General features: G+C 41.2%; 1 long non-coding RNA gene across 1 annotated transcript in view; it reads left to right on the top strand.

The window, feature by feature from the left end:
- Nucleotides 1-14,105, top strand: part of LOC145438121 (uncharacterized) — a 42,918-nt gene extending 28,813 nt beyond the window's left edge. Inside the window, exon 3 of the long non-coding RNA XR_013914832.1 lies at nt 13,124-14,105. This is a non-coding gene — a long non-coding RNA (uncharacterized LOC145438121). The remainder of the gene's footprint in view (nt 1-13,123) is intronic.
- Nucleotides 14,106-27,734: the final 13,629 nt, after the last annotated feature.

Raw genomic sequence — 27,734 nt, 5'->3', positions numbered from 1 at the left:
GCCTACACGAGTGTATGAACTGAGAAATGAAATTGCAACTTTCCTCGAAAACACAAATATCGCCGGCGCATAGTCCCGCAATCGAAAACGGGTATCTCATCTTGCTTCCCTGGTATATTTAACGCCCCATCTGAACAAGTTTAATTTGCAACTCCAGGGGGAAAACAACTAAACGCGTGGGATATTGAGGCACATTCAAAACAAATCGGTGACTCTGGAAATGTCCACAGTACAAAGAAAATTATGCTCACTTTCCTGTACTGGAGAAAATCTAGTACTAGTCACTACACTTGTACTGTGATGCGAAATTTAATGACTGAATAGTCACCCGCTTTTTCCGACATTCTTTCTCTACAAAATGATTTCTGACTATTCAGTGCTCTGTTTGATGCGGACGCCGATACCATTGCCTGCAAATTTCAAATAGGCCTTTCTGAAATGCGATGCAGTTGAATTGAAAGTCAAAATTTATACAAAGAGCATATCGCTGCATGATTTTGACAAAGAGTACGTTCTCGAAATTGGTCTTTATCCCAGCTTAACCAACAATGTAAAAGAAATTGTATCAAATTTTGGAAGCACTTACGCATATGAACAATAGTTGCGAACAATGGAATTCACGAGGAGCAAGCTAAGATCACGTATTTCTGACGTCCATTTTGAATAGGGTCTGATTCTAGTTTCATCTGACTTGTTACCAGAAGCTGAAAACCTTTCACAGAGCAAACTGCGTCAATTGTCACAATGATTCTGTGTTATAGAAGTGTAAATACATGTGTCTTCTGATTGGTATGATTGAGATCGCAGCAATGTAGGATAATATACCGAAGTGAGCGTAACCAATTAATGTGTCCTACACCCAGTTGGCAAAGTGTAGTGACTTTGCATCATCATGCATACTTCGAAAATTCAATTTGGCTTGAATGGTGACTTGACGGTACTTGGCTGGGCTCGGGTCGAAATGTGTAATGTCTCAAGGTGACTCGTGACTCGAAGGTAGTGGTTTGATCTCCACACTGTTCTGAGGTCATAAGAGTTTATGGTTATAGCTATTCTGGAACACAGTGCAACTGTATAAAAAGTGCTAGTCGATTTGAATTCAAAGAAAGGGAACCCTGAAAGACAGAGAGGGTCCGAATTGTATGACAATTGCTAAAGAAAAGAAAAACTGACTTGTGGATGATATCAGCAGAGGTGGTCAAAGTAGTCAAGAAAGCTACTCAAGTAGAAGTAGTGACGGAAAATCTACTCAAGTAGAAGTAGAAGTACTTCTTCAATAAGCCACCTAAAACTACTTGAAGTAGAAGTAGAATTAACTGACTTTATATCTACTCAAGTAAGTAAGTAGTTTTGAAAACAGTCTTAATTCGTTCGCATGGACTGTCAAAAGCTGCGAATTGAGCTATGCGGCCCGTGCAGGGAGCTTGATTCGTATTGATGCATCCCAGGAGGTATCAACTTTCGACATAATAACTATTGTTTCGCATCATGGGATGCAAATTATAGTACTGATATGAAAATGCGATACTTATCTTTTGTTTACTGGAACACCCCGTTTTTAGAGAATATCATGGGATTGCGCCCTACCCCATATTATAAGGCCACAAGTTTAGGCAAAGAGCAATACGTAGAAAATGTGTCGGATACGGTTACGTCACTTTGCGCGATTATTATACGTTAATTAAAATGAAATACAAATACCACTTCTAAAAAGCGGAGAATATATTTCCTGTATTTTGTCTACAAAGCTTAAAAGGTCATCTGCTAAAACAGGTGTAACGTTCAAAAAAGCTGGATTTTCCAGATTATCAAGACACGTAACGGGCTGCTAGATTACAATATGATAGGCAATTGCTAGATTGTGAAACAGTAGTTTCAAACGTTGTGGTGAGCCATATTTACTGTGATGAAATATTTGATAAGGACGACAATGCGGTGTGAGAGGAACCAAGCATCCGGTACCTAAATTACATTCACTGATACTTTCATGAAAACATATTTGTCACTCCATTACTACTATGCGCGAAGCGCAATAAAATTCCTGGGCTTTACTTGACTCTTATGAATATTAAATGTTGGTACTCCATGAAAACAGCCGCGGAATTCCTCAAGTTATCGTTCGTATTGGGGAATTAGACTACTTCTACTTGACAAACTGAAAATAGCGAAAATTAAGTAAGTAGATCACAAAATATTACGAAGTAGAAGTAGAAGTAGAGAAAATCAGATCTACCTGAATAAGTACTAGAAGTAGAGGAAAACTACTTGAGTACTTCCAAAAAGTAGATGTACTTCGTGACTGACCACCTCTGGATATCAGTCATATTCTGTTGTAATTCGAATGGGTGATGACATATGAAATCCTTTGCAAATATTGCCGTTTGTTCTCAGACATGCGCGGTATATAGTCCTAGTTGCCATGGATGAAACAAAGAAGGCTACACCATATTAACACATTTTATCGATAGTATTCAAAACGGATCATGCTTAATGGTATTGATCCATGTCTGCGGAAACCCGCTCGAATAATCAATACGAAAAGTATGTAATTCATTTACGCGAAAATTTGAGTAGGACAGTTAGTATAGTTTAATTAAAGTCCAGAGATACTAATGTCTAGAGATATAAAAGCAGGAAATGACGAGTGCTTATGCCGCGTTTAGTCAATCAGTTTTAATAATATTTTCATCATTTCAAAACACCACGAAACTGCGATCCAGGGCAGTCGTACTAACTATCCTGCCGCGTGTAGTAATTGGCTGCGACAGATTTGGCGAGATGAAAGTGTCTAGTTGAAAGTGAGCCTGAATCCAGTCAAGATTTGAATTTGCCGAAAAACACTCTATTATTTCGTGTAAGCTTACATGGGTCGAACTAGGACCAAGAATTAGTGAGGATGAAAAATAATCACTAGCAGCGATAAAGTTTCCGTAGGGTATGTTGCGGCGTTGTAAATGTGTGGTATCGCAGTGCGTCAATAAATATGTGCCGTTCGCTGTGCATATTTATGCCGACAATAAGGCGGGTGCCTTTGTACCTAGATATTCCATGGTTTTGTCAGCATTTTAGAGCATTCTTGTTTAGTGTTTTTGAGGACAATTTACCTCGCTGACGTAAGATGAAACGCACTAACTCAAGAATAGCTTCAGAAATATACCCACTTGTCGCATTAAGTAATAACAAGGACAAAGTCAAATTGGATTTATTATTGGTACTGCAAGCAGGCGACTCGAACCAGGCTTGGACAACTAAATAATTCTAGTCGTCTAATCTCACGGAATTAGAGCGAAATGCCAGTAATATAATTCTAATCTAATTTGGAAAAAGCTGCGTAGCTCTAATTCTAATTTTAACATAATTTGAAAAAGCTGCGTAGCTCTAATTCTAATTTTAACATAATTTGGAAAAGCTGTGTAGCTCTAAATCTCACCTAATTCGGAAAAGCTGAAAATTTTCTAAAGTTGTCTGGGTATGACTCGAAATGAAAATATATTTACCTATATCTGAACGTCACAAGCGCTACTATTTCGGCAAGGTCAATACACTCAATACCATTCTGATCAGGACATCAATGCCCATGTGAAGACGCTGTAAATGGTCACGGAGCAGCGAGCCAGTTCGTTGGCTACTGTGTCCATTTTGTGTTGTGATGTATATCGGGGCCTTGTGTCGATTTTACGACCTAGCGCTGAAGCGCCAGTATAGTTGCCGGCTATCCATCGCAAACATCGCAAATCGCAAACAACAATGTCAACGGATTTCAAATTGCTACATCGGTACTTTGGTGGTAGACCCTGGAGAAGACCGATATACTTTCCAAAACGATTAGGGCTACTAAAATAATGGATCGATACCTTGGTCTTTAGACCAAGATATCGACATACTTTCCAAAACGTTTTAGGCACCAACTACAATAAATACAGAAATATTATATAACCGGAATTACTAGGCCTATAACATTAGGAATACTTCAGGCCAGTACTGCTAATATAAAAACCTTAGAAAAGTAACCCATGGTTGAACTTATTCACACATTCGTTTTTCGAAACTGATGTGTCGATGATGGAATATGACACTAGCCTAAAACCCGCTTTGTCCGCGTATTCACTTTACGAAGTGAATGCGCCTGACGAGCGCCATTTTGTCGTATTGCAATCATGACGTGTATGAACAATGAAGTTTACTGTATTGGCAAAAATCAATCTGCAAAAGGGTATTTTCATGGGAGGGTTTACTATGACGTATTATTGCAACGTGGCGCCTATCTTTCTTATATTGTTCAAGTACTGCATTTACCTAATCTTTGACATTTACCATCATATTGCTTTAAGATGACGCTAACATGTCTTAAATATAGCTATAAGTTATGAACATTTAATATGAGAATAGTTGGTTGTTACTGCAGTAATTTAATAGCGAGTACTACAACTGTAGGTATTAATAAGGCGTCATAACTGACCCCGCCCCTATACTAGTGTCAGGACCCTTCACCCCAACGGGACAAAAGTTTGAAAATTTGATGTGTAATGGACCATAGGACAATAGAAACATGGGTATTTAAAGACCTCTTGGGGTAAGGCATTGGAGCATATGTGAGTTCGAAATTCGCGATAAGCCTAGTCTATTGCCTATGAAAAACGATATATACGAATGAATAAAAAAGCTTAAGCACACCAATACTGGAAATTAAGGAATATAGCATGATTACAATTAGGATATTGGTTCACATATGACTATTATAAGTGAGATGGTATCATTTTGTGCTTGTCTGGGACTGTGTCGTATGCATGTTAAGTGTTAGCTATACCATCAGTTTGCTTAACCAAAAATTAAATAGTATATTCATATTGAAATGAACCCGAATATTTTCGGCTGACACTCGTCAGGGGTAATCGTCAGCAACTAGTAGAGAATTGGAAAGAACATTGTATATCAACAATCGTATCACAAAATATGACGTCACCAGCATGAAATTTCGAATGAGAGAGCGTTCAATGTACTATTTTTAGGTGATACACGAACTCCTTTTGTTGACAGAGTTTTGGTTGGTGTATTTTGATAAAAGTTGATTCCAAGGCACACAAATGGAATTGTGAACGGCCTCGACCTACGATTCGAAATCGGTCGTCTCGATAATTATTCGCACAAATCGGATTATCCAACAAATGTTTGCCGATGGCAGAATTAATTGCCTTTGATCGATCAGCATCAATCTTAAGTGGATGAGTTAAGGGTGAGCTTTTCACATCGCGTGACGCACGTGTTCTGATAAATCTGGGGACATGTTGGTTTATGCGGTCCTGCAGACGTCTTGACGTTCTTCCCACGTAGCCACAATCACAGTGGCACCTATATTCGTACACTACATTACTTTGTTGAAGTGCAGGAAGCACGTCTTTGCGTGTTGAAGGGAGCAGTTGTGTTGTTGTAAAAATCACATTGGTTTTGACTGTATCGTAACATTTACCGACAGCAGAAATCAATTGTTTTTCAAAGCGGGTGGAAATGGGGCCAATCCAAGGTAGATGGAACGAAGGAACGAACGTGGCATTAACCGCTTAGTTAGCCAGCGATTCGGTAGCAATGCAAGTCCAAGCAAGAAGAATATACTCAACTTATCAGATCATAAGCTAAGCCCGACTGAAGAATTTGTTTTATCCCATGGGCTCAATTTTTGCCTGCCGCCTACCACTGTCAAGAATGAGGAGGTATTTGCGGAATTTGAAGTTCTCCTCGGACAATTAAAACACCACGAACCTAAATCAGACGAGGGTATACCTGCTCTCAAAGCTCGGTTATCAGATTTGGCGCATTCGTATTGTGGATGCCCGGTCGACAAGGCGGACTTCCTGATGAACAAAGAGTGTTTCCTAGCCATCAAAGCATTGCGATCCAACCCTGAAATTCACATCACCAAACCAGACAAAGGATCCGGTGTTGTCATTCTGAACAAAGCTGACTACATTTCGAAAATGGAATCAATATTGCATGACAAAACCAAATTTATCTCGCTTGGTTCGGTTTCGGAATTTGATAATACACCTAAAATTGAAAGACGACTGACCAACCGTTTGCTGACATTGAAGAAAAACGGTGTCCTAACGGCAGAAACATACAGCGCCATCAGACCGACGGGATCGCAAAGACCACGCATGTACGGACTGCCAAAAACTCACAAAGACAATGTCCCGGTGAGACCTATACTTTCCATGATAGGGTCTGCTCACCATCAGCTGGCAAAATGGCTTATTGACATTTTGGAACCGGTTCGGGAATTGTACGGCACGGAATGTGTTCGCGATTCGTTCACGTTCGCTGGTGAAATACGAAACCTGGATTTGCCGAATCCAGACGTGTTTCTGAGCTCATTTGATATCTCTAGTCTTTTTACGAACGTTCCGCTGCATGAGACTATTGATATTTGTGCCAACGCGCTGTACGGTGGTAAGTTACCGCCACCATCAATCCCGCGTAACGTCTTTGTTGAACTTTTACAAGCGGCAACTTGCTGCGTGGAATTTAGCTTTAACGAGGTCATGTTTCGCCAAATAGACGGCTTAGCTATGGGCAGTCCCCTGGGACCTATTTTGGCCAACATTTTCGTAGGGTATTACGAGGGCGAGCTTCTGTCCCAGCGTGAGTCCGCCAAACCACTATTGTACCGCCGATACGTAGATGATACATTTGTTATTTTCAGGAATGAATCGGAGTGTGACCAATTTCTCATTCGCTTAAACTCGCTTCACCCGGCCTTGCAATTCACAATAGAAAAAGAACGCAATAACTCATTATCATTTCTGGACGTATTAGTTGAAAAGCGCAATACCAACAAATTTGAAACGTCTGTTTTCAGAAAACCGACATTCACAGGCCAATACCTTCGCTGGAATTCATTTAGTCCTCGGCGCAGAAAAATTAACCTCATAGGCACACTCGTGCATAGAGCGTTGATGATATGTTCGGGTAACAAACTGAGTTTAGAACTTGACTACATCCGAAAAATCTTACTTGATAATGGTTACCCTGAACACGTCATCAGCCGCGGCATGGAGAGGAAATTAACGCAATTCAACGCAGAAAAACGAACAGAGCCCACCGCACGAACAATAAAAGATGTTTATATCCATCTACCTTGGATTGGCCCCATTTCCACCCGCTTTGAAAAACAATTGATTTCTGCTGTCGGTAAATGTTACGATACAGTCAAAACCAATGTGATTTTTACAACAACACAACTGCTCCCTTCAACACGCAAAGACGTGCTTCCTGCACTTCAACAAAGTAATGTAGTGTACGAATATAGGTGCCACTGTGATTGTGGCTACGTGGGAAGAACGTCAAGACGTCTGCAGGACCGCATAAACCAACATGTCCCCAGATTTATCAGAACACGTGCGTCACGCGATGTGAAAAGCTCACCCTTAACTCATCCACTTAAGATTGATGCTGATCGATCAAAGGCAATTAATTCTGCCATCGGCAAACATTTGTTGGATAATCCGATTTGTGCGAATAATTATCGAGACGACCGATTTCGAATCGTAGGTCGAGGCCGTTCACAATTCCATTTGTGTGCCTTGGAATCAACTTTTATCAAAATACACCAACCAAAACTCTGTCAACAAAAGGAGTTCGTGTATCACCTAAAAATAGTACATTGAACGCTCTCTCATTCGAAATTTCATGCTGGTGACGTCATATTTTGTGATACGATTGTTGATATACAATGTTCTTTCCAATTCTCTACTAGTTGCTGACGATTACCCCTGACGAGTGTCAGCCGAAAATATTCGGGTTCATTTCAATATGAATATACTATTTAATTGTATATTGAAGTTCTGTACCTCCAAGAAGCTCTTTAACCAAAAATGGCGCCACCATTTTTTCATGTATGCGAGCTTTTACAGTGAGCCGAAGTATGACTGATATATGTATGCATATCTATGCCATGTATGATGTCCACATGAATTGTACACTCAGTTGTAGTATCCAATTATTGCATATAAAGACGACATCGGTGCGTCCGCTATAGTTTCGGCGAACTTGTGACTCTATGCCAATGTAAATCCGCCAGTCTGAAACAGAACCCCAAACGAAGCATCCAGTAGCAGACTATATCCAGAAAACCGGACATTGACGGAGGCATTGCGGAAGGCTTTGACGTCTTTTGAGATTGAAGGGTGATGTTCCGATGTCCCTCTGAAAAATCTTGACATGCTATTGATTGGATCGGCTGCTTGCTGCAGTTGCAAAGTATACAGAAATAAAGCAGTGCGATGAAATGGTAGCGGCTGCTAACCGAAATTGCAATGTATACATAAATGAAGAAGCTCGATTAAATTTGCTGGAATCGCTCCATAAAGCCGATGAGCTAAAGATGGAAAGAGCCAAGAACATAGAGGTATTGCATTCGGAATATCGTTACAACGAACCCTCAACAAACCCCGCGTTCTGTTGGACTTGGAATGCCCGATCTCCGAATCGACAGCACGCAAGTAGGCTACTTGATGATCCTAAGTAGTAACGACTCAAACAAGGGGTCGGTTCCTGGACTAATTGCGGTTTGATATCTGCATCTGGAAGATTGGGGAACTCTTATAAACAAGGTGGTCGGCAAATGGGCCAACTTGAACTCTGTGTGGTATTGTTTTTTTTTGTGGCATCGATTGGCATATTTCTTGTGTATTATATGCATGTATATTGTCGGCAGGAAATACCGTCACATTTATGGTGTAAACACACCTTGGAGTATTGAACTGTTATTAATCGTGCATGAATATGAATAGGTTAAATCTTGACTCGTGTAGTGATTGACGTATGTTCCGTGTGCCAACTTAACCGAGTTTTGCATAGATAGTTCATTGCTGTCTGCATGATAATTATTGGAGTATGTTGGTTGAATTAAGCCAAGGGGCTTGTCTATTGTATGAATAGTTTGAGCCGCTGGACCTTCCAAGGTCACTGCTTCGTTCGATCAATCTACAACCAATGCTTCAATCAACGCCGACAAAACCGGGTTGTATAAGGGGTGTGGAAAAATGTGGAAAAGCCAGGAGATGGGGTTGAGCTCTGTGAAGTAAATCGAACCAAGTGTGGAATACTTGTATGGCAAGCGCCATGAAGCTACACTATAATCAAATGGAGGCACCAACTGGTCTTCTGGGGCTCAGCGTCATTTCTTGGCAATTTCAGTGGACGGGGGAGAGTCTGAAGACGAATACATCGATTACCTCCTTACTATCTGCGAACGCCAATCTATGAAAAGAAAAGATCGTCGAAGGATCACAACTGGGGTTTTCTGCGCCGACACGGGAAGCGTCCTCAAATTGAAAAATGTCGTAGAAACCTAATACCCGCCAAGCTGGGAGGAGCGACAACCTATAGACATGAAACTACGTGATATAGGTGACTCCTCCCACGTTGACTCCTTAGTAATAATCAATTTCGACGGACTATCGGCTCCATTTGCGATCGAGGAAGGAGACCTCTCGATATTGTAGGTCTAAAATGGATTGATCATGTACAACAATCACCAAACATAGCGACTGAATTTGAATCTCCGCCTAATGCAAACGAAGGGTTGTCTTTAGTAACGCTTCATGACGGGATCTCGTGTGATCAACGGGACGGAACCAAAGTCGGAAGAAGTCTTCGCGACACTGTAACCGATGATGGGTTGATGGAAGCTGCAAACCAGATAAGCGTCGAGCCGGCACGTTGTCTGTGTCGCCGCAGGCCGTTGCCGCTGGCGCAAGTGTCGAGATGGTAATCACCACTGGCGCGAAATGTGTCGAGTCAGGAATCCCTGCTGGCACCAATCATAAATACGCCGATCTTACGACGGCAACTGTCTTACCTTCTTTCCCAAAAGGTCAAAAAAATATGGGAAATCCCTAGTGTTGGGTCAGGTAGCCCCTGCTGGCACTAGTCGAGAAAGTGTCGGGTCAGTTAGCACTGCTGGCACTAACTAAAGATGTGTCGAGTCAGGAATCCCTGACGGCACCAATAATGAAGACGTCGAGCGCGGAATCCCGGCTGACGTAAATAAGGACCTGCACGAGAAAACTGGTCCTGAAAGCTCTCGTGGATGCACTTGTCCGAATAACTGTAACAATTCGGCCCATAGATGCATGACGACAGCCACAGTTATGAGTAATTTCCCAAACAAAGCAGCTGTTACCGGCTAACCGGACACATGTCCGGTCATGACCGGCAAGGAGTCTGGGGATTTTAAGATGCACGTCTCCCCAGAAACGGGCCCCCGGCGGCGACTGAATCCGCCGGCGTGACGGTAGGCGTGGGCACACGCCGAGATCAGAGGTCAGATTGAATAGGTTGGGAATCCCCGCTGACAACGAAGAACCTCGCCCTCTCTCCACCAACACCAAAACCCCGTTCATAACGAGATTCGCATTGGGCCAATAACTGGCCCAATTACTATGTAACCTTACAACAAGACACCAGTCCCAGCGTGAAGACGGAACTCGAAAGTCTCTGTGCACAATCGGTAGCACTGGCGAAACTGTCATACAAACCTCCTGACTTTTGACTGGCCTAGAAAAAATCGCCATTCCTGAAGGAGTCTTGACAGCCGTTTATGATCCATTTGCTTCCGAACTTGATAGCCTGCGGGGCCAACTCAGCGCCCCCCAATCCATGAAATACCAATGCGACATCGGACGTAAGGACCCATCGACTAAGCCTTTCGTTTCTGGCCCTTATAACCCGACGCGGGAGGGTCAGGCGAAGGCACTAAAGGAAGCAATAGATATAATACCTTATTTTGGTATTATTGAACAAGGTTTTGCCGAATGAAAATTGGCTGTTTTTGTTGTTCATGAGAAAATAAATGAAAGACTACAAGACAAGGCGTGTCGCACTCGATAGTAGCAAGACGGACGTCAGAGGTAAACCCCCATCCCAAGAAGTGTACATGATCGCTTACTACAGTCCGACGTGGGTAACTCCAGCGGCGAAAGACTATGATCCAAGCACTACAGCGCTGAAACATCTGCCACCCCTAACAAAACAATGGCGGATGAAAGCGAGGCTGGTGCAAGGAAGACGATCGAAATCGATGGCTAACAAAAAGGGGGAGTATAAAACTGTCAAACCAACTGATGCGACTTATGGGAAGCAACAGTTGCAAACTCTTCGCGCGTGAAACCAAACCTACGGAATGAAGAAAATCATTGGTGAAACACCTACAACGACGCGAGTGCATCCGGTCACCACTGCGAAGGCTCTGCAGAATTCCACGGAAGACGGCAGGACCGACATCGGAACGGACTACCAAAACCCAGACCACAACCGCAAGGTAAGTACCGAAACAACTGTTTTGTATTCAACAGGAGACGACAAAAACGACTCGTCCTCGAAGAGTGTCGAACTAATGAATATTACCTTGGAGTCAACGATGGCTAACACATCGCCGCAGCCCGGGCAGAAAACCCGAAGTTTGGGAACACCCGCTCCTGAGTATTCCCGAATATCAAGAACCACCGTGGGGAAGACAACCACAGATTTCGTTGACCACAACTATACTCGATGGCTGCACGAACTGGTGATGATGGAAGGTGGATATAAGGTAAGTGGATTAAACTTGATCGATAGGATGATTATGGAAGGTGCGAAACTGATACCTACACTGAAACCGGTTGCTGTGATAATGATGGTAACCGGGTTGATAGCTCTGGTGATTGTGTTATGGGTAGGTTGTATAAGGTGTCGTCGACGTAGAACCTCAAGTCGTATGAGGAACACGAGGAGACGAAACGGAACAGGTCAATGGATGGCGATAAGAGTAATACGGAACACAACGGAGAATGACTAAATCTGAAGGTAAGAATGGGTGTTTGAGATTTGGAGATAAATGCGTGATTTTCATAGTTTGTTTTATGGAAGAAGTGAAGTGTGGTGTGATAAATTTGGTAATTTTAGAAGTAACATTGCGATAGGTATAAGGCGTACAAAAATAAACCGGCGGCGCATCGTATGTAATAGGTATCTAGTGAAGTATTTTACGTAATGGGCGTAAACGGAAAAAAATGAAACCTCGTAACTAGAAATCTGCTGAGTCATGAAATATTAATGCGAGAGAACAATAAAAGAAAAAGGTTGACGTGTGAAAAGATTGAGTCAATAAGGTGATCACCATGAACGGGTAATGTTGGTGTATGGTGCACTAGTTCCGATATTCCTGTCCAAATGCCGTAATCCAGCTCTTCGTACATAAGCTCCCGGCAAAACAACAACAGTACCGTAGAGTATAACTGGAGCGTGACGATCGTGAGTGTCGTATCTACGGTTTACCTTAGTTATCTATAGTAAAACAGTATGACAGCGTGACACAATTCTTTAATTATTTTTATAGTGGTGCCCACCGTAAATACTATTTTATTAAAATCCGAATTTTTCGATGGCAATAACTCCGCTTCCACTTGCTTGAATAGAACCAAATTTGATAAACATCGTTTCTATACATAACCTAACACTTTCATGGGGTGAACAGAAAATTTTCAAATTTTTTCAATTTATTTTTATATAAAAAATAAAAACTTTCTTCTCCTTCAATGCGGATACTGGTTGGAATTGAACCAAAATTTGGTGTGCAGGCTTGAATTAGGTAACCTAACAATTTTATCAAGTAGCCAGAACGATTTGAGAAAAAAGTCATTTTTTAAGAGCCCTAATGTCCATGTCAGAGAAACGTTTTAGGGTAGGCCTAGTCGCATGTCTCGCAGCGTTCTCTACATAATTGTCAATTGCGATACAAACTGTTCGCTCGTATTAGTATAAAGCCATCAAACTTCGAATTGTAAAATGTTGGGAGTCCTGATATCAAATTTTTGAAAGGTGCACTTTGAGAAGCTTTCGGAATCTGTCAAATTATGCAAAAAAAATTTAGCAAATTCTTTGACATATTTCATCGATTTGGGACTCGATCAACGTAAAAATATTATTAATTATTTTATACAATATATTGTATTTGTTGTTGAAGTATGGTAATATTTCTTATGGTTACCACACTTGTAACGATTCACGGCCATAACTGGAAAATTTAGAATGATGTAACTTTCAAATTGTCATGCATTTTGCAACAACATTGTTCTCAATTTTCAAGGTGCTGACCATTGGAGGAAGAATCACCCTTAAGCCGTGAATTCACGATCCGTAAACGCGTCCGACTGTTTCTCTCCTCAAGCGGAAGCGACAGAGAAGAGGAACGAAAAGAAAAGGGAGCAGAAATAGCAAGAGTGTAACAAGTCGCGTCCGTTCGCTTTAATGCGTATTTCCATCCGCGAAGCGCGAAGTAGTGGATGGGAAAACTAATGGGGCGTTTGGTTAGCGCTTATATAAGGTTGACTCCAGCGCTGTATTTGCTAAATGTTTCGGTGAAATAGGTGTGGTGTCATTTGGTATCAATATTGACTATTAAAAGACCATTTGTTAGTGGTCAGGTCATGGATTTGTTCAGCCAGTATGCAGTAATTTCTGATGGTCTCTTCCCGGGCTTCTGTTCTCTAACCCCTCATGATAGTTATTCTGCTTCTAGTAAGACTGTCGATTCTAATGTTTTATCGTATCAATTGTCGGAGGTTTTGCTCGCTTTATTTACAACGTTTTGCTCTTTGCAAGGTCAATTACTTTCCTGGCGGAGTATCACTACAGCCTAAGAAACTGCACTAATTCTCATTTTAATGTCTTGCTGGTTATCTTGCTGTCAATTCTAATAATTTGCTAATGTCTATACCAGTGCAGCCACTCAAATTTTTTGTTCTCTGTACACAATATTGTTAGGTCTTCAGCTTTCCAGGCAGAGTATCATTCCGCTTTCTACACTTGAGTATATATCACTCCAACCTAATCCTTGCGCACTTCTGCCATAACTGTTACATGAACCTTTCTGTCACTGAATCCATGCAATCCGCTCAACTCAGTATCTACTTCCGTAATATGTATTGATATTTGGGTGCTCTTAGTTCGGTCTATTGACTATATAGTCAACTTTTCATGTGCTGTATCCTAATATGTATCTTTTTATTCATTGTAAGCTGCATTTTTGTCATAGTAACTGTAATATTTTGTATCTGCCTACACTTGAAAGCAATTCTAATTTGTTTTCGCTTCTCCAACTCCTTTCATGTTATTATCTGTTTTATGATCTTTAAATATTACAAGGTGATGGGTAATGGATACCATTGCATGGCTTCCTCAATCCTGACAAATGACCTAAAACTTCAATAAAAAGTGACTTCAGGGTGTTGCCCCCATTTTCCAGCCGGCAACCCCCCAATTTCTGCGCGTGGGGGGGTAAAATGGCCCATCTCGGCAACCGCTCGTCGTAGAGTCATGATATATAGCTCAAAATCTGTGGAAGCATCATGTTTCTATCTGTCTTCTGAAGAAAGTTTTCTCTATTGTGAACACAAAATGAGTTATAGCCAAAAACAATATATACGCACATTTTCGTTGAAATTCAGCATTCATTCTGATGAATTGTGATCTGTCATCAGTTTTGTTAAAACAAAAGTAACACACTGACAATACCGAATATTGGGCCCATATTACAAATATATTCACAACACAGTCCTTTTAAAATCGGTTCAAAACATCATAATGAAACACCCACATTTAACGGCTGATTGAAAATGAATTTTTCTGTCAAGTTTTTTCATCAGTTTACGAGACTTAATTTTTCGGCGAATGAGGCCATCTCGTCTTTGAAATCTTGAAACTTGTGCTGATGCTTCTGTTACGAGCTTTAAATGTCGTTCCACTGTTTGATTGTGGCATGAATGAAACAAAATCAGAGGCTTCTCGCGGCATTCTTCCAACTCTGCATCAGTCAAGTGCTCAATCGCTGGAGGAAGTTGTTGATATAAGGTTCAATATCAACTAACTCGTGGTATGCCTTTGCTTCCAAGTTCAACTTTGGGACACAGAATAAACGAACAGGACCGCAGTTCAATTGGGCTGTTCCACTTCATGTTGAACACGCGGTGGCGGCAAAGGTAACTCGACCCAAATTTGTTTTGTTGCTGTATGCTTTACTATGGGAATGGACTAAAGATGGACCCAATTTCGTCTATTGGCGTACAACAAGGATGGTGAAAGCATTGATATCAATATAAATCATCCATATGGATATCAAGTAGATGTTAGCCGACGAAAATGAGGCTATTTCTTGGCGTCTTGTCCTCGTGATGGACATTGGCACCATGGCAGGTGGAAGCTTACCGGTACATTGCTGTCAATTTTCCGAGAGTCGAATGATTTGGCGAGTGTTATGCCTCATTGTGTAAGGATGACCGTCATTTGATCTCGGAAGATGCATCAATTAGAAACACAAAGAGTTATGGATGCCTGGTCCTCTCCTGGAAAAGCTGTCTGCAGAATAGCATTTCAACAACATGATTTATCCTGCTTCCCCTCACCGTAAATCAGTTCCCCCATGAGTGTTGTGTGTTATGGAAAATTATGCTGTGTACATTGTACAATGTACATTTGCTGCTGTGAGGTCCTACAACCTATAAAAATCATGCGTTTGAATTACAATGAGCTGATCATACTTCAGTAAAGGCAGCAGCCTCATCTGTTCTGTTTTCAATGAAAAAGGTTGCAGAAGAGACGTCAGTGTCAAAAGCTGTTGCAAAAGAATAAACCGTTTACGAGTCATCAGTCACGGCATCTTGTTCTGACAATTCAACAATTTGGAAAAGGTGATAGCTGAATCTATAGTGATTCCCCCCTTATTGAAAGAAGCATACTATATAGTTGATAGTGAAAAGCAACCATCATTCCAATTATAAAACCTGAACACTCAACACTGTCGTATATTGTAAGCATGGCGTCATTTTTGTACTTCAACTGACAAACTTGGAAATTAGGCTTAGCTGTAAGACAACTATCTCATGTGACTTCAACAAAACAGGACTATTGTCAGTTGCTCACTACGTGGACTCTTTATTATATGTATCTGATTATCTGATACATAATATGTTGTTAGCACAACGAACTTTGCTACAACGTTCAAGATTTTCAAGTACAAACTCGATGATAAAAATGACCAAGGCTCACAAGCTCATTTTTGTGTTTTACAATTCTTGGATATGGTGATGCTATAATAGTATCAATTGGGTTTACACCATAGTATTTTGCTTTTTGTCTTTAAGCAGTCCCATACATGGTTTATCGAATAGCCGGTTGACTTTCCTTCTTCCTAAGAATTATGTAATTGTGTAATGAGCATGTATAAATACGTTGCTTAGAATGTTATAATCCAATGTTTATGTGCTTACCATTCTAGAACCTCTGCTTTATTGACTATAGACGCTTTGCGACTTCAGTTTATAACCGTTCCATTTTATTCAACAAAATAACTGCAACAATACAACTGGTACATCGTTTAATTGTCAATCATCAATGAGGATGAGATCAGGGTTGCCAGATTGGCCCTTTCGGGGCCAAATTCCACAAATTTGGCCCTTTTTAGAGGCAGTTGGCCCCCAAAAATTAATTTGGCCCCTTGGCCCTTTATTTTCAATATTTGGCCCTTTTTGGAAGCAGTTGAGACATACCATCAAACTAGCTATTCAAAAAAATGTGTCTCGCAAATTGAGATGACAATGTTTATGCCAATGTCAAAGATTCAGTGGCAACACGGTAGAAGATGAAGATTTGGATTTGTATTTCTGGAATGTAGAATGTGTCGGAATTGTAAATACAGATTTGTGAACAGGTGGACGAAAAATCATCGAACATGGTTAGAAGCTAAGTAGAAGAAAAAGTCTGAAGAAGAGTACCCTTATAGTACTTAATGATTGATAGATATTTCAAAGAAAGTAAACTTCAACATAACCGGAGAGTTTTTGGTGAAAAACCTAAAACTTTGGTATATAAGTTGGATAAGTTTCAAATGTATAGAAAATTTAATCACTGTCATATTATTGCACAAAAAGTTTTCTTTTACGATTTTATATTCAGTTGGGAAAGGCTTGAAATAATACAATTTGGCCCTTTTTGGCCCCTTTTCCGGCGCTGTTTGGCCCTTTTTCTCAAAAGATGTCTGGCAACCCTGCGGGAACATGGAGAAATCTTGGTCAATTTCATACCCCCCAAAATGTCAAAATATGCCAATATCTCTCTAAGTACAATAGCCAGGGAAAAGTTATTGCGTGCAATCGACGTAACTTTCAGAGTTAGACACTCTGATACCGGAATTGTAGCTCTAGGCCTTCGGGAACATGGAGAAATCTTGGTCAATTTCATACCCCCCAAAATGTCAAAATATGCCAATATCTCTCTAAGTACAATAGCCAGGGAAAAGTTATTGCGTGCAATCGACGTAACTTTCAGAGTTAGACACTCTGATACCGGAATTGTAGCTCTAGGCCTTCGGGAACATGGAGAAATCTTGGTCAATTTCATACCCCCCAAAATGTCAAAATATGCCAATATCTCTCCAAGTACAATAGCCAGGGAAAAGTTATTGCGTGCAATCGACGTAACTTTCAGAGTTAGACACTCTGATACCGGAATTGTAGCTCTAGGCCTTCGGGAACATGGAGAAATCTTGGTCAATTTCATACCACCCAAAATGTCAAAATATGCCAATATCTCTCTAAGTACAATAGCCAGGGAAAAGTTATTGCGTGCAATCGACGTAACTTTCACAGTTAGACACTCTGATACCGGAATTGTAGCTCTAGGCCTTCGGGAACATGGAGAAATCTTGGTCAATTTCATTCCTCCCAAAATGTCAAAATATGCCAATATCTCTCTAAGTACAATAGCCAGGGAAAAGTTATTGCGTGCAATCGACGTAACTTTCAGAGTTAGACACTCTGATACCGGAATTGTAGCTCTAGGCCTTCGGGAACATGGAGAAATCTTGGTCAATTTCATACCCCCCAAAATGTCAAAATATGCCAATATCTCTCTAAGTACAATAGCCAGGGAAAAGTTATTGCGTGCAATCGACGTAACTTTCAGAGTTAGACACTCTGATACCGGAATTGTAGCTCTAGGCCTTCGGGAACATGGAGAAATCTTGGTCAATTTCATACCCCCCAAAATGTCAAAATATGCCAATATCTCTCCAAGTACAATAGCCAGGGAAAAGTTATTGCGTGCAATCAACGTAACTTTCAGAGTTAGACACTCTGATACCGGAATTGTAGCTCTAGGCCTTCGGGAACATGGAGAAATCTTGGTCAATTTCATACCCCCCAAAATGTCAAAATATGCCAATATCTCTCCAAGTACAATAGCCAGGGAAAAGTTATTGCGTGCAATCGACGTAACTTTCAGAGTTAGACACTCTGATACCGGAATTGTAGCTCTAGGCCTTCGGGAACATGGAGAAATCTTGGACAATTTCATACCCCCCAAAATGTCAAAATATGCCAATATCTCTCTAAGTACAATAGCCAGGGAAAAGTTATTGCGTGCAATCGACGTAACTTTCAGAGTAAGGCACTCTGATACCGGAATTGTAGCTCTAGGCCTTCGGGAACATGGAGAAATCTTGGTCAATTTCATACCCCCCAAAATGTCAAAATATGCCAATATCTCTCCAAGTACAATAGCCTGGGAAAAGTTATTGCGTGCAATCGATCTAACTCTTCGAGTTAGACACTCTGATACCGGAATTGTAGCTCTAGGCCTTCGGGAACATGGAGAAATCTTGGTCAATTTCATACCCCCCAAAATGTCAAAATATGCCAATATCTCTCTAAGTACAATAGCCAGGGAAAAGTTATTGCGTGCAATCGACGTAACTTTCAGAGTTAGACACTCTGATACCGGAAATGTAGCTCTAGGCCTTCGGGAACATGGAGAAATCTTGGTCAATTTCATACCCCCCAAAATGTCAAAATATGCCAATATCTCTCTAAGTACAATAGCCAGGGAAAAGTTATTGCGTGCAATCGACGTAACTTTCACAGTTAGACACTCTGATACCGGAATTGTAGCTCTAGGCCTTCGGGAACATGGAGAAATCTTGGTCAATTTCATACCCCCCAAAATGTCAAAATATGCCAATATCTCTCTAAGTACAATAGCCAGGGAAAAGTTATTGCGTGCAATCGACGTAACTTTCAGAGTTAGACACTCTGATACCGGAATTGTAGCTCTAGGCCTTCGGGAACATGGAGAAATCTTGGTCAATTTCATACCCCCCAAAATGTCAAAATATGCCAATATCTCTCCAAGTACAATAGCCAGGGAAAAGTTATTGCGTGCAATCGACGTAACTTTCAGAGTTAGACACTCTGATACCGGAATTGTAGCTCTAGGCCTTCGGGAACATGGAGAAATCTTGGTCAATTTCATACCCCCCAAAATGTCAAAATATGCCAATATCTCTCCAAGTACAATAGCCAGGGAAAAGTTATTGCGTGCAATCGACGTAACTTTCAGAGTTAGACACTCTGATACCGGAATTGTAGCTCTAGGCCTTCGGGAACATGGAGAAATCTTGGTCAATTTCATACCCCCCAAAATGTCAAAATATGCCAATATCTCTCTAAGTACAATAGCCAGGAAAAAGTTATTGCGTGCAATCGACGTAACTTTCAGAGTAAGACACTCTGATACCGGAATTGTAGCTCTAGGCCTTCGGGAACATGGAGAAATCTTGGTCAATTTCGTACCCCCCAAAATGTCAAAATATGCCAATATCTCTCTAAGTACAATAGCCAGGGAAAAGTTATTGCGTGCAATCGACGTAACTTTCAGAGTTAGACACTCTGATACCGGAATTGTAGCTCTAGGCCTTCGGGAACATGGAGAAATCTTGGTCAATTTCATACCCCCCAAAATGTCAAAATATGCCAATATCTCTCTAAGTACAATAGCCAGGGAAAAGTTATTGCGTGCAATCGACGTAACTTTCAGAGTTAGACACTCTGATACCGGAATTGTAGCTCTAGGCCTTCGGGAACATGGAGAAATCTTGGTCAATTTCATACCCCCCAAAATGTCAAAATATGCCAATATCTCTCCAAGTACAATAGCCAGGGAAAAGTTATTGCGTGCAATCGACGTAACTTTCAGAGTTAGACACTCTGATACCGGAATTGTAGCTCTAGGCCTTCGGGAACATGGAGAAATCTTGGTCAATTTCATACCACCCAAAATGTCAAAATATGCCAATATCTCTCTAAGTACAATAGCCAGGGAAAAGTTATTGCGTGCAATCGACGTAACTTTCAGAGTTAGACACTCTGATACCGGAATTGTAGCTCTAGGCCTTCGGGAACATGGAGAAATCTTGGTCAATTTCATACCTCCCAAAATGTCAAAATATGCCAATATCTCTCTAAGTACAATAGCCAGGGAAAAGTTATTGCGTGCAATCGACGTAACTTTCAGAGTTAGACACTCTGATACCGGAATTGTAGCTCTAGGCCTTCGGGAACATGGAGAAATCTTGGTCAATTTCATACCCCCCAAAATGTCAAAATATGCCAATATCTCTCTAAGTACAATAGCCAGGGAAAAGTTATTGCGTGCAATCGACGTAACTTTCAGAGTTAGACACTCTGATACCGGAATTGTAGCTCTAGGCCTTCGGGAACATGGAGAAATCTTGGTCAATTTCATACCCCCCAAAATGTCAAAATATGCCAATATCTCTCCAAGTACAATAGCCAGGGAAAAGTTATTGCGTGCAATCGACGTAACTTTCAGAGTTAGACACTCTGATACCGGAATTGTAGCTCTAGGCCTTCGGGAACATGGAGAAATCTTGGTCAATTTCATACCCCCCAAAATGTCAAAATATGCCAATATCTCTCCAAGTACAATAGCCAGGGAAAAGTTATTGGGTGCAATCGACGTAACTTTCAGAGTTAGACACTCTGATACCGGAATTGTAGCTCTAGGCCTTCGGGAACATGGAGAAATCTTGGTCAATTTCATACCCCCCAAAATGTCAAAATATGCCAATATCTCTCTAAGTACAATAGCCAGGGAAAAGTTATTGCGTGCAATCGACGTAACTTTCAGAGTAAGACACTCTGATACCGGAATTGTAGCTCTAGGCCTTCGGGAACATGGAGAAATCTTGGTCAATTTCATACCCCCCAAAATGTCAAAATATGCCAATATCTCTCTAAGTACAATAGCCAGGGAAAAGTTATTGCGTGCAATCGACGTAACTTTCAGAGTTAGACACTCTGATACCGGAATTGTAGCTCTAGGCCTTCGGGAACATGGAGAAATCTTGGTCAATTTCATACCCCCCAAAATGTCAAAATATGCCAATATCTCTCAAGTACAATAGCCAGGGAAAAGTTATTGCGTGCAATCGACGTAACTTTCAGAGTTAGACACTCTGATACCGGAATTGTAGCTCTAGGCCTTCGGGAACATGGAGAAATCTTGGTCAATTTCATACCCCCCAAAATGTCAAAATATGCCAATATCTCTCTAAGTACAATAGCCAGGGAAAAGTTATTGCGTGCAATCGACGTAACTTCCAGAGTTAGACACTCTGATACCGGAATTGTAGCTCTAGGCCTTCGGGAACATGGAGAAATCTTGGTCAATTTCATACCCCCCAAAATGTCAAAATATGCCAATATCTCTCTAAGTACAATAGCCAGGGAAAAGTTATTGCGTGCAATCGACGTAACTTTCAAGAGTTAGACACTCTGATACCGGAATTGTAGCTCTAGGCCTTCGGGAACATGGAGAAATCTTGGTCAATTTCATACCCCCCAAAATCTCAAAATATGCCAATATCTCTCTAAGTACAATAGCCAGGAAAAGTTATTGCGTGCAATCGACGTAACTTTCAGAGTTAGACACTCTGATACCGGAATTGTAGCTCTAGGCCTTCGGGAACATGGAGAAATCTTGGTCAATTTCATACCACCCAAAATGTCAAAATATGCCAATATCTCTCTAAGTACAATAGCCAGGGAAAAGTTATTGCGTGCAATCGACGTAACTTTCAGAGTTAGACACTCTGATACCGGAATTGTAGCTCTAGGCCTTCGGGAACATGGAGAAATCTTGGTCAATTTAATACCCCCCAAAATGTCAAAATATGCCAATATCTCTCTAAGTACAATAGCCAGGGAAAAGTTATTGCGTGCAATCGACGTAACTTTCAGAGTTAGACGCTCTGATACCGGAATTGTAGCTCTAGGCCTTCGGGAACATGGAGAAATCTTGGTCAATTTCATACCCCCCAAAATGTCAAAATATGCCAATATCTCTCCAAGTACAATAGCCAGGGAAAAGTTATTGCGTGCAATCGACGTAACTTTCAGAGTTAGACACTCTGATACCGGAATTGTAGCTCTAGGCCTTCGGGAACATGGAGAAATCTTGGTCAATTTCATACCCCCCAAAATGTCAAAATATGCCAATATCTCTCCAAGTACAATAGCCAGGGAAAAGTCATTGCGTTCAATCGACGTAACTTTCAGAGTTAGACACTCTGATACCGGAATTGTAGCTCTAGGCCTTCGGGAACATGGAGAAATCTTGGTCAATTTCATACCCCCCAAAATGTCAAAATATGCCAATATCTCTCTAAGTACAATAGCCAGGGAAAAGTTATTGCGTGCAATCGACGTAACTTTCAGAGTAAGACACTCTGATACCGGAATTGTAGCTCTAGGCCTTCGGGAACATGGAGAAATCTTGGTCAATTTCATACCCCCCAAAATGTCAAAATATGCCAATATCTCTCTAAGTACAATAGCCAGGGAAAAGTTATTGCGTGCAATCGACGTAACTTTCAGAGTTAGACACTCTGATACCGGAATTGTAGCTCTAGGCCTTCGGGAACATGGAGAAATCTTGGTCAATTTCATACCCCCCAAAATGTCAAAATATGCCAATATCTCTCCAAGTACAATAGCCAGGGAAAAGTTATTGCGTGCAATCGACGTAACTTTCAGAGTTAGACACTCTGATACCGGAATTGTAGCTCTAGGCCTTCGGGAACATGGAGAAATCTTGGTCAATTTCATACCACCCAAAATGTCAAAATATGCCAATATCTCTCTAAGTACAATAGCTAGGGAAAAGTTATTGCGTGCAATCGACGTAACTTTCAGAGTTAGACACTCTGATACCGGAATTGTAGCTCTAGGCCTTCGGGAACATGGAGAAATCTTGGTCAATTTCATACCCCCCAAAATGTCAAAATATGCCAATATCTCTCTAAGTACAATAGCCAGGGAAAAGTTATTGCGTGCAATCGACGTAACTTTCAGAGTTAGACACTCTGATACCGGAATTGTAGCTCTAGGCCTTCGGGAACATGGAGAAATCTTGGTCAATTTCATACCCCCCAAAATGTCAAAATATGCCAATATCTCTCTAAGTACAATAGCCAGGGAAAAGTTATTGCGTGCAATCGACGTAACTTTCAGAGTAAGACACTCTGATACCGGAATTGTAGCTCTAGGCCTTCGGGAACATGGAGAAATCTTGGTCAATTTCATACCCCCAAAATGTCAAAATATGCCAATATCTCTCTAAGTACAATAGCCAGGGAAAAGTTATTGCGTGCAATCGACGTAACTTTCAGAGTTAGACACTCTGATACCGGAATTGTAGCTCTAGGCCTTCGGGAACATGGAGAAATCTTGGTCAATTTCATACCCCCCAAAATGTCAAAATATGCCAATATCTCTCCAAGTACAATAGCCAGGGAAAAGTTATTGCGTGCAATCGACGTAACTTTCAGAGTTAGACACTCTGATACCGGAATTGTAGCTCTAGGCCTTCGGGAACATGGAGAAATCTTGGTCAATTTCATACCCCCCAAAATGTCAAAATATGCCAATATCTCTCTAAGTACAATAGCCAGGGAAAAGTTATTGCGTGCAATCGACGTAACTTCCAGAGTTAGACACTCTGATACCGGAATTGTAGCTCTAGGCCTTCGGGAACATGGAGAAATCTTGGTCAATTTCATACCCCCCAAAATGTCAAGATATGCCAATATCTCTCTAAGTACAATAGCCAGGGAAAAGTTATTGCGTGCAATCGACGTAACTTTCAGAGTTAGACACTCTGATACCGGAATTGTAGCTCTAGGCCTTCGGGAACATGGAGAAATCTTGGTCAATTTCATACCCCCCAAAATCTCAAAATATGCCAATATCTCTCTAAGTACAATAGCCAGGAAAAGTTATTGCGTGCAATCGACGTAACTTTCAGAGTTAGACACTCTGATACCGGAATTGTAGCTCTAGGCCTTCGGGAACATGGAGAAATCTTGGTCAATTTCATACCACCCAAAATGTCAAAATATGCCAATATCTCTCTAAGTACAATAGCCAGGGAAAAGTTATTGCGTGCAATCGACGTAACTTTCAGAGTTAGACACTCTGATACCGGAATTGTAGCTCTAGGCCTTCGGGAACATGGAGAAATCTTGGTCAATTTAATACCCCCCAAAATGTCAAAATATGCCAATATCTCTCTAAGTACAATAGCCAGGGAAAAGTTATTGCGTGCAATCGACGTAACTTTCAGAGTTAGACGCTCTGATACCGGAATTGTAGCTCTAGGCCTTCGGGAACATGGAGAAATCTTGGTCAATTTCATACCCCCCAAAATGTCAAAATATGCCAATATCTCTCCAAGTACAATAGCCAGGGAAAAGTTATTGCGTGCAATCGACGTAACTTTCAGAGTTAGACACTCTGATACCGGAATTGTAGCTCTAGGCCTTCGGGAACATGGAGAAATCTTGGTCAATTTCATACCCCCCAAAATGTCAAAATATGCCAATATCTCTCCAAGTACAATAGCCAGGGAAAAGTCATTGCGTTCAATCGACGTAACTTTCAGAGTTAGACACTCTGATACCGGAATTGTAGCTCTAGGCCTTCGGGAACATGGAGAAATCTTGGTCAATTTCATACCCCCCAAAATGTCAAAATATGCCAATATCTCTCTAAGTACAATAGCCAGGGAAAAGTTATTGCGTGCAATCGACGTAACTTTCAGAGTAAGACACTCTGATACCGGAATTGTAGCTCTAGGCCTTCGGGAACATGGAGAAATCTTGGTCAATTTCATACCCCCCAAAATGTCAAAATATGCCAATATCTCTCTAAGTACAATAGCCAGGGAAAAGTTATTGCGTGCAATCGACGTAACTTTCAGAGTTAGACACTCTGATACCGGAATTGTAGCTCTAGGCCTTCGGGAACATGGAGAAATCTTGGTCAATTTCATACCCCCCAAAATGTCAAAATATGCCAATATCTCTCCAAGTACAATAGCCAGGGAAAAGTTATTGCGTGCAATCGACGTAACTTTCAGAGTTAGACACTCTGATACCGGAATTGTAGCTCTAGGCCTTCGGGAACATGGAGAAATCTTGGTCAATTTCATACCACCCAAAATGTCAAAATATGCCAATATCTCTCTAAGTACAATAGCTAGGGAAAAGTTATTGCGTGCAATCGACGTAACTTTCAGAGTTAGACACTCTGATACCGGAATTGTAGCTCTAGGCCTTCGGGAACATGGAGAAATCTTGGTCAATTTCATACCCCCCAAAATGTCAAAATATGCCAATATCTCTCTAAGTACAATAGCCAGGGAAAAGTTATTGCGTGCAATCGACGTAACTTTCAGAGTTAGACACTCTGATACCGGAATTGTAGCTCTAGGCCTTCGGGAACATGGAGAAATCTTGGTCAATTTCATACCCCCCAAAATGTCAAAATATGCCAATATCTCTCTAAGTACAATAGCCAGGGAAAAGTTATTGCGTGCAATCGACGTAACTTTCAGAGTTAGACACTCTGATACCGGAATTGTAGCTCTAGGCCTTCGGGAACATGGAGAAATCTTGGTCAATTTCATACCCCCCAAAATGTCAAAATATGCCAATATCTCTCTAAGTACAACAGCCAGGGAAAAGTTATTGCGTGCAATCGACGTAACTTTCACAGTTAGACACTCTGATACCGGAATTGTAGCTCTAGGCCTTCGGGAACATGGAGAAATCTTGGTCAATTTCATACCTCCCAAAATGTCAAAATATGCCAATATCTCTCTAAGTACAATAGCCAGGGAAAAGTTATTGCGTGCAATCGACGTAACTTTCAGAGTTAGACACTCTGATACCGGAATTGTAGCTCTAGGCCTTCGGGAACATGGAGAAATCTTGGTCAATTTCATACCCCCCAAAATGTCAAAATATGCCAATATCTCTCTAAGTACAATAGCCAGGGAAAAGTTATTGCGTGCAAACGACGTAACTTTCAGAGTTAGACACTCTGATACCGGAATTGTAGCTCTAGGCCTTCGGGAACATGGAGAAATCTTGGTCAATTTCATACCCCCAAAATGTCAAAATATGCCAATATCTCTCCAAGTACAATAGCCAGGGAAAAGTTATTGCGTGCAATCGACGTAACTTTCAGAGTTAGACACTCTGATACCGGAATTGTAGCTCTAGGCCTTCGGGAACATGGAGAAATCTTGGTCAATTTCATACCCCCCAAAATGTCAAAATATGCCAATATCTCTCCAAGTACAATAGCCAGGGAAAAGTTATTGGGTGCAATCGACGTAACTTTCAGAGTTAGACACTCTGATACCGGAATTGTAGCTCTAGGCCTTCGGGAACATGGAGAAATCTTGGTCAATTTCATACCCCCCAAAATGTCAAAATATGCCAATATCTCTCTAAGTACAATAGCCAGGGAAAAGTTATTGCGTGCAATCGACGTAACTTTCAGAGTAAGACACTCTGATACCGGAATTGTAGCTCTAGGCCTTCGGGAACATGGAGAAATCTTGGTCAATTTCATACCCCCCAAAATGTCAAAATATGCCAATATCTCTCTAAGTACAATAGCCAGGGAAAAGTTATTGCGTGCAATCGACGTAACTTTCAGAGTTAGACACTCTGATACCGGAATTGTAGCTCTAGGCCTTCGGGAACATGGAGAAATCTTGGTCAATTTCATACCCCCCAAAATGTCAAAATATGCCAATATCTCTCTAAGTACAATAGCCAGGGAAAAGTTATTGCGTGCAATCGACGTAACTTTCAGAGTTAGACACTCTGATACCGGAATTGTAGCTCTAGGCCTTCGGGAACATGGAGAAATCTTGGTCAATTTCATACCCCCCAAAATGTCAAAATATGCCAATATCTCTCCAAGTACAATAGCCAGGGAAAAGTTATTGCGTGCAATCGACGTAACTTTCAGAGTTAGACACTCTGATACCGGAATTGTAGCTCTAGGCCTTCGGGAACATGGAGAAATCTTGGTCAATTTCATACCCCCCAAAATGTCAAAATATGCCAATATCTCTCCAAGTACAATAGCCAGGGAAAAGTTATTGCGTGCAATCGACGTAACTTTCAGAGTTAGACACTCTGATACTGGAATTGTAGCTCTAGGCCTTCGGGAACATGGAGAAATCTTGGACAATTTCATACCCCCCAAAATGTCAAAATATGCCAATATCTCTCTAAGTACAATAGCCAGGGAAAAGTTATTGCGTGCAATCGACGTAACTTTCAGAGTAAGGCACTCTGATACCGGAATTGTAGCTCTAGGCCTTCGGGAACATGGAGAAATCTTGGTCAATTTCATACCCCCCAAAATGTCAAAATATGCCAATATCTCTCTAAGTACAATAGCCAGGGAAAAGTTATTGCGTGCAATCGACGTAACTTTCAGAGTTAGACACTCTGATACCGGAATTGTAGCTCTAGGCCTTCGGGA

This window comes from Botryllus schlosseri, chromosome 4, assembly GCF_051294905.1.
Source record: "Botryllus schlosseri isolate E-star chromosome 4, Bs_hap1, whole genome shotgun sequence".
Taxonomy (NCBI): Eukaryota; Metazoa; Chordata; class Ascidiacea; order Stolidobranchia; family Styelidae; genus Botryllus; species Botryllus schlosseri.
Note: the sequence above shows the minus strand (reverse complement) of the source record. Positions and strands in the feature narration are given on the sequence as shown.